We start from the raw sequence: 7,626 nt of genomic DNA on the forward strand, positions 1-7,626 counted from the left end.
ACAACTGTCTCTGGTACAGTTTGGGGGGTGAGGGGTAAAGCGGGGGTGAGGGGCCGGAGAGAGGAACGAGGGTTCATTACGTTAGCGTCCATCCGCTCGCACAGGTTTGTTAAATTCCATCTTGTCAAAAGCCCTGCAAGGTGAAGTGTGCAGACCCTTCCTGATGGAGAAACCAAGGTCCCGGAGCCCCAGCAACGGAGCCCAGGCCCTGAAGAGATGATCAGGTATCCAGACCTTTTCTTCTGAGAGAGAGGAACCCCAGGGCTGGGAGAAGTCTGGGTGTTTTAGCGGCTCGCTCATACAGGGAGCTGTTCTTTTCTCTGTCCTTCCCAGTCGTGAGGGGCACAGACCCGTCAGTGGCAGGCAGGGGGCAGGGCCGACAGGTGACTGGCCAGCCCCCTACGTGGGCTCCCTGACTCCCTGAGCTGCATCTACACTTCTCAGCCTTCTCCACGTCCACAGCACTGCCCCGCATGCTCTGCCTTCCCCCACTGGTTGTGCGCAGCCCGCTCGTCTTCAGCTGCTACAAAAGAGAGAGTGGCAGGCAACCTCGGAGTCCCCCAGACCTGGGCTCCGAGCCCCTCCGGCACCTGGCGTCCCCTCCCTCCCTCCCGCAGTGCTGCCAGCACGGGCAACACATGGAGGACCGGATCCCCGGGTGGGCAAGGGCTCCATTCCTGAGCCTCACTGGCAACTGGGTGGGGGGGATGGGGGCAGAACCCCGGCTCTTGGGAAGAGCAGCCCCCCATCTCTCTCACTGGCTTTGTGTTAGGGCTGGGGGCCCTTAACACAGGGGGGTGGGGTGGGGTGGGGTGGGTGATTTCCCATGAATCTGAGATTTTCTGGAGAGAAGGTTTGGACTCTATTGGACTCTAGACCCTCCCTCCAACCCCTCAGCTCCCATCCCAACCCAACCCATCAAACCTCGGTCCTGCCATGGGGTGAACGAACACACACACACACACACACACACACACACACACACACACACACACGGTCCTCATCTGAGTGCTTCTCTTTCATTAATAATGAATAATAACAGTAACGCGAATGCTGCTAGAAGCCGCCCTCTGCGCCTGGCTCCTGGCTGAACTGGGTTCCACGTGGCCTGCAACCCCCCAGCTGGTTCTGTGTTAAAGAGGAACTGAGCACGTGGCGAGGCTAAGTATTCAAAACCACACAGCTTGTGGGCGGCTTTCAGGGATATAAATCGATTCTTTTGTCATTGTTTTTCCTCCACTGCTGACTAAACACCTACTCAGCCTTATCTGGTGGAAGGTCTGAACACCTGGGACCCCCCAGGGCGAGGGGACCCCTGGGGGGGCCCAGCATGAGGGCAATGGGGCAGGATCCCTGCAGGCGCAGGAAGGGAAGGGAAGGGAAGGGAAGGAGGGGGCCGGGATTGAAAGCTGGGCCCCCCACAGAAATGGCCCACCCGCTGGCCCTTCACTGAGGAGCAGCAGGCGAGGAGTGGCTTGTCTCCCACCAGCTCCAAGCACTGAGGAGTCTCTCCAGAGGGCCGGGTGGAGTTGGGAGACTGTCAACTCTGAAAGGTCCTCTCAGGCCCACAGCGCTGGTGAACGGTCTCCACCCTCTGCTGTGTCCGTGAGCCGCTGTCCAGTCACCTAGCTAGATGAGGCTGCAGAGGCAATGTGACCCAGGTGTCCCCAAACCCCTTCCTCATTCAGCTACCCCGTGCCAGCCCTGAGCCGGGGACGGGAGGAGGCTGGGCCCAGCTCCCAACAGCCCAGGCTCCTGGACAGGGCCGCGCGGCATTATAGGCCCTTCCCCGACCCCCTCTGGGCTACGTTCCCCGTTGTGGGCCAAGCCTGGGGCAAGGGTCATGCGATAGGAAACCGAGGGGCTCAGGGACTGTGTTTTCTTTTTCTTTTTTTTTAAGATTTTATTTATTTATTTGACAGAGAGAGGGACAGCGAGAGAGGGAACACAAGCAGGGGGCGTGGGAGAGGGAGAAGCAGGCTTCCCGCGGAGCAGGGAGCCCGATGCGGGGCTCGATCCCAGGACCCCGGGATCATGACCTGAGCCGAAGGCAGACGCTTAACGACTCAGCCACCCAGGCGCCCCAGGGACTGCGTTTTCTGCCCAGGCTTCCACAGTCAGAGAGCTGGCACGACTGAGATTTGAAGGCAAGCCGGTGGGACTCCTAATCCAGTGCTCTTTGCTGCTCAACCACATGGAAGGTGAGGGGGCTTTGGTGTGTGGGAGAGGAGGCAGAGACGCTCTGGAGGAGAGCATGGCAGAAGCTGGCAGGAAAGGAAAGGTGTGCAAGGGACCTGGGCCCGAGAAGACACACCATTGATTTTGAAGAAAAGAGGACGTGGGGGAAGAAACTTGTAGACAAGGGGGTGGAATGAAGGCCGCCAGTGGCAGGCCTGGGGAGGTCGGAAGTCGCTGGCCCCTTGGAGCCTCTATTTTCTTTATGCACCACCTGGTCCATTTGCATTTATTCATTGACTCGCTTACCTGGTCCTCTGCCCGCAGGAGTGTGCGCTGTTCCCATCGGAGCCAAGCCTGGAATAGGCGTTCAGTAATTATTTGTTGATGAATTAGTTTAGGTTTTTTTTTTTTTAAAGATCTTATTTATTTGACAGAGAGAGACACAGTGAGAGAGGGAACACAAGCAGGGGGAGTGGGAGAGGGAGAAGCAGGCTTCCCGTGGAGCAGGGAGCCCGATGTGGGGCCTGATCCCAGGACCCTGGGATCACGACCTGAGCCGAAGGCAGACGCTTAACGACTGAGCCACCTAGGCGCCCCAATTAGTTTGTTTTTTTAATGTTGGTCATGACCCACTAAACAGAGCTCACAGCCCACCGGGGGCTTGTGTCCCACTCCTGGACAAGTACCTAGAAAGGGGCTATTCCTGAGAGGGCTCTTTCCAGAGGGGGATCCCGCTTTCCACCCCCTCCCCATTTCTGTTTTCCCCATTTCGGAGCCCCCAGGGACTCTACTTCTTTGGCCCCCAGGCCAGGCAGCCGGCCCTCCTTCAACCCCTCCCCCTACCCACCACTCCCACCCCGCCCCACCTGCCAGAAATGGGCATAACAAAGCCAGAGCTGGGCCCCAGTGGGCAGCCCCTCCCCATGCTTGGTAGATGCTCAGTCTGGATCTGGGTTCTCTCACCACCAAGCCCGGCCTTCTGGCCTCCATTCTGCAAGGTGCTGAGGTGGGGGTGCTAGAAACACAGATAAGCCAGAGCCTGGGGGTGGCCCTGGGGCTTCTGGAGGCTCTGAAGGTGGGGCAGTGCCTGGGTACCCGGGTCTGTGCCTGCTGCAGGGCAGGGCCTGCTGGTCGGTCAGAGCGTGGGCCTAGGGTGGGTGGGGGCCTGGCTTCCACAGTGGCACTGGGGGTTCACGATGGCCTCAGGGAGCAAGGGGCTGGGGCTCCATCAAAGTTCTTGACTGTGCTTTTTTATTCCATCCATTAGGATGGCTGCTATTTAAAACAAAACCGAAAACAAACCCAGAAAATATATATAGGCAAGGATATATATCCTTGTGCCCTGTTGGTGAGAATATAAAATGGGGTAGCCACCATGGAAAACGGTACGGCAGTTCTTCAAAGAATTAAAATGAACTTATCACGTGATCTAGCAAAGTCCCTTCTGGGTATATATCCAAAAGGATTAGAAGCAGGGTCTTGAACAGATATTTGCACACCCATGTTCATAGCAGCATTGTTCACATTAATCAAAAGGTGGAAACAACCAAAATGTCCATGGACTGATGAATGGATAAGCAAAATGTGGTTTATACATACAGTGGAATATTATTTGCCCTTAAAAAAGAAGGAGATCCTGCCACCTGCCACCAACACGGATGAACCTTGAGGACGTTATGCTAAGTGAAATAAATAAGCCAGTCACAAAAAGACAAATAGTGTATGATTTCACTTACATAAGGCCCCTAGAGTAGTCAAGTTCGAACAGACAGAAAGTACAATGGCAGTTGCCTGGGGTGAGGGTGGGGAAAGGAACTGGGGAGTCATCGTTTGATGGGTAGAGTTTCAGTTTTGCAAGGTGATAAAGTTCTGGGGATTAGCTATACAACAGTGTGAATATACTTAACACTACTCAACTATACACTTAAAATTGTTAAGATGGTAAATTTTATGTTATATTTATTTTGCCATAATTTTTTTATTTTTTATTACTTTTTTAAAGATTTTATTTATTCATCTGAGACACAGAGACACAGAGAGAGAGAGAGCATGAGCAGGGAGAGAGGCAGAGGGAGAGGGAGAAGCAGGCTCCTCGCTGAGCCAGGAGCCCGATGTGGGGCTCGATCCCAGGACCCTGGGATCATGACCTGAGCCAAAGGCAGATGCTTAACCATCGGAGCCACCCAGGCGCCCCTCTCAATACTTTTTTTTTTTTTACTTTTTTGTTGTTTTTGTTATGCACTACATTAATACACCGCATAACCTTCTAGAAGGGGTAGATGAGTATGACTGAGTTATTTTTCATCAATCAGGAAAATGCTTCCTTAATCGATATTCTCCAAACCCTTTGACACATAGTGACGATTAACTCCAGGGACCCGCCCATCTCTTTGCATCAAACTCCACTGATATGGATAATAGGCAACCCTTTTTTTCCTTGCCCCCGTTACTGAACCTGTGGATGTACGCCGTGGCTATGCCGGGGATGACCAAGCACACGGCCATGACGCCGATCCCGGGCAGGATCTCGAACCACATCGCAGCGCGGTTGCCAGAGCCAAGACCCTGCCTGCCCCGCCCAGTAAAGGTCTCAATACTTTTTGAACGAGAATACCTGCATTTTCATTTTGCACTGGGCCCCTCCAATTGTGTAGTCGGTTCTGACTCTCAGCCAGTGTGAAGCTGGTGGTTCTTAGTAAAAAGAACACCTGGACAGACTTTGTCCCCAACTTTGTGCAAGAAGAGCTCAGCGTAGGGCCCTTGCGTGGTGGGGGCAGAAAAGGGCATTGGGGCCACATCATGGCGGCCAGGAGCAGCGGGGTCACCTCCGGAGAGGGGAGAGGGCCACAGACGGCGGAGGTTGGGAAGGGGCTGGGGCCAGATGGTCCCAAGAAGGGGCCCTGCCCAAGTCAATATCTCAAGCCTCTCTTGGCGGAACCTACCCCAAGGAGTGGAAACCAGCTATTGCCGGTAACGTTTCATCCAGGAGATGATGTTTACTGAGCACCTATAAGCCAGCGGTGCGAGGCCCGAAAACGCATCATCTGCGCGATCTTCCTGTTCTCATTCACCTCCTTGGTTTAAGGTGAGAACACTGAGGCCTGGAGCCCTGGAGAGACCCGGCGTGGAGTGACAGGGGCAGTAGTGGGTGGGAACTCAGCCAGTCAGGCTCCGCTTCGCGCTGGTTCCACTAGATGGCGCTGAATGGAAATGATGACGGCCCTTGGAGACGCTTGTGGGGAGGTTTCAGGAGTCCTCGGATGCAAAGCTCAGACTTCACCTAGAAGCACCTGTCTCTCCAGAAGGCGGCCCTTTATTTTCCAGGGGGGCAGCAGTGTGAATGGTCAGGTTCTGGGCTTCAAATCCAGGCTCTGACACTTAGAAATTATACAAATTTTCACAACTTTTTAATTGATGAAATTAAAAACATAATTGAATATAATTTTTTTTTTTTGGTAATACAGGTCTACTAATGAGAGGGAGGGAATTCTTTTTGGGGGGAGGAGGAGGGGAGATAGATTTCACTTAATTGGGGTTCAAAGTGTGTTTTCTGTTGTCCAATCAATTGCAGATGGTCATAGGTATGAACCATTCTTAGTTTTCTTGAATTGTTTTTGTTTTGTTTTGTTTTTTTAAAGATTTTATTTATTTACTTGACAGAGAGAAACACAGCGAGAGAGGGAACACAAGCAGGGGGATTGGGAGAGGGAGAAGCAGGCTCTCCGCGGAGCAGGGAGCCCGATGCGGGGCTCGATCCCAGGACCCTGGGATCATGACCTGAGCCGAAGGCAGACGCTTAACGACTGAGCCACCCAGGCGCCCCTAGTTTTCTTGAATTGTAAAAAACGTGGCAGGTTGGATTTGGCCAGTGGTGTGCTGTCTCCTGACCCAGAATATTAACTGTATTAACTCTGTTTCCTTGATATGCAGCTCTCCTTTTGCTGAGTTTTGTGCCTTTGTTGTTGTTCTTTAATATTTTTGTCTGAACTCCCTCTTTCATAAACTATTTATTCTCATGGAGCAATGGACTGAATGCTTACATCCACCGCCAAATTCATGTGCTGCAATTCTAACCCCCAATGTGATGCTGGTCAGAGGTGGGGCCTTTGGGAGGTGATTAGTTCATGAGGGTAGGGCCCTCATGAATGGGATTAGTGCCCATATAAAAAAAAGAGACCTCAGAGAACTCCCTGGCCTCCTCCACCATGGGGGGACATGGCAAGAAGATGATGTCTATGAACCAGGAAGAGGTTTTCTCAGCAGACACCAAACCTGCTAGGGCCTTGATCTTGGACTCCCCAGCCTGCAGAACTTTGAGAAAAAATTTGTGGTGTGTGGAAGGCAACCAGTCTCTGGTGATTTGTTATGGTGGCCTGAGCAGTCATGGCTTTAGCCAAAATGTGAGACTGCTCGCTAGGGAGACAGACCAACCACCCATTAGTTCTGTTAGTTAACTTTCTGGCCAACTGTCCGCACGTGTATTTTCTCACACTCTCTCTTGCTTCTAATCTCAGGGGCATTCCAGGGTTTTGTTCAGAAAACGCACCTTTTTTGGAGTCTTTCTTTTGCTTGGTGGGGAGTATTTGTCCTCATTTTATGGGGGGTTTCCCCATTCAACTGTTCTTATCTCATCTGGGAAGAATTCCTCACTGTTTTGTCTGTCGGGAGTGTCTCTTCTAGTTTTCCAACTATGTCACAGATTTGTAGCAGATGGTCATTTAGGCGGAAACCAAGCCTGGAAACTGATTTTTTCTAAGTAAAGACTATTTCTGTGATTTAAATATCTTAGCACTTAAAGAGAATAATGTCCTTGGAAAGAACTTAACCAATGTGTTCACAATAGCACAATTTCAACTTAGTAGATTATGCAATTATTATCCTTCAAAACATACAGATTGGGATTTGCCATAACCTGGGCTATGACATCACCATGTAATATCTCCTGTATCACTCTACCCACAGGGACTACCTGATGTGGGCAATGCATCTCGCCCTGTCTGCTGGATCTACCAGCACCAGTGACAATGCGATATAGAGAATCAATCCTCAGCAACTACGGAGGGCATGATTTAGAGACAGATGATCTTTTTTTTTTTTTTTTTAAGATTTTATTTATTTAAGAGAGAGAGAGAAAAAAAAGAGAATGAGCAGGGGGAGAGGGAGAGACAGACTCCCCTCGGAGCAGGGAGCCTGACACAGGGCTGTAGGGGCCAGGGCCCAACACAGAGATCAATCCCAGGACCCTGAGATCTCAATCCCTGAGATCATAACCTGAGCCGAAGGCAGACGCTTAACAGACTGAGCCACCCAGGCACCCTTTAGAGACAGATGATCTTAAGACAAAACCTTTATCCTTTTAGAGCAATTTTTCTTTTGGATGCCTTTGGTATTTAGACTCTTGAATGGTTCATCTTCTATATTTTTCTATTTCTCCTGTCTTTTCAGTGA

The 7,626-nt window shown here is 51.5% G+C and overlaps 1 pseudogene; it reads right to left on the reverse strand.

Moving 5' to 3' along the window:
• Window positions 1-4,411: 4,411 nt before the first annotated feature.
• LOC112831409 (NADH dehydrogenase [ubiquinone] 1 alpha subcomplex subunit 1 pseudogene) lies at window positions 4,412-4,729 on the reverse strand (annotated as a pseudogene).
• Between the last annotated feature and the right edge of the window lie 2,897 nt (window positions 4,730-7,626).

This window comes from Callorhinus ursinus, unplaced genomic scaffold (assembly GCF_003265705.2).
Source record: "Callorhinus ursinus isolate GAN/ISIS: 27379988/994484 unplaced genomic scaffold, GSC_fseal_2.0 scaffold48, whole genome shotgun sequence".
Taxonomy (NCBI): domain Eukaryota; kingdom Metazoa; phylum Chordata; class Mammalia; order Carnivora; family Otariidae; genus Callorhinus; species Callorhinus ursinus.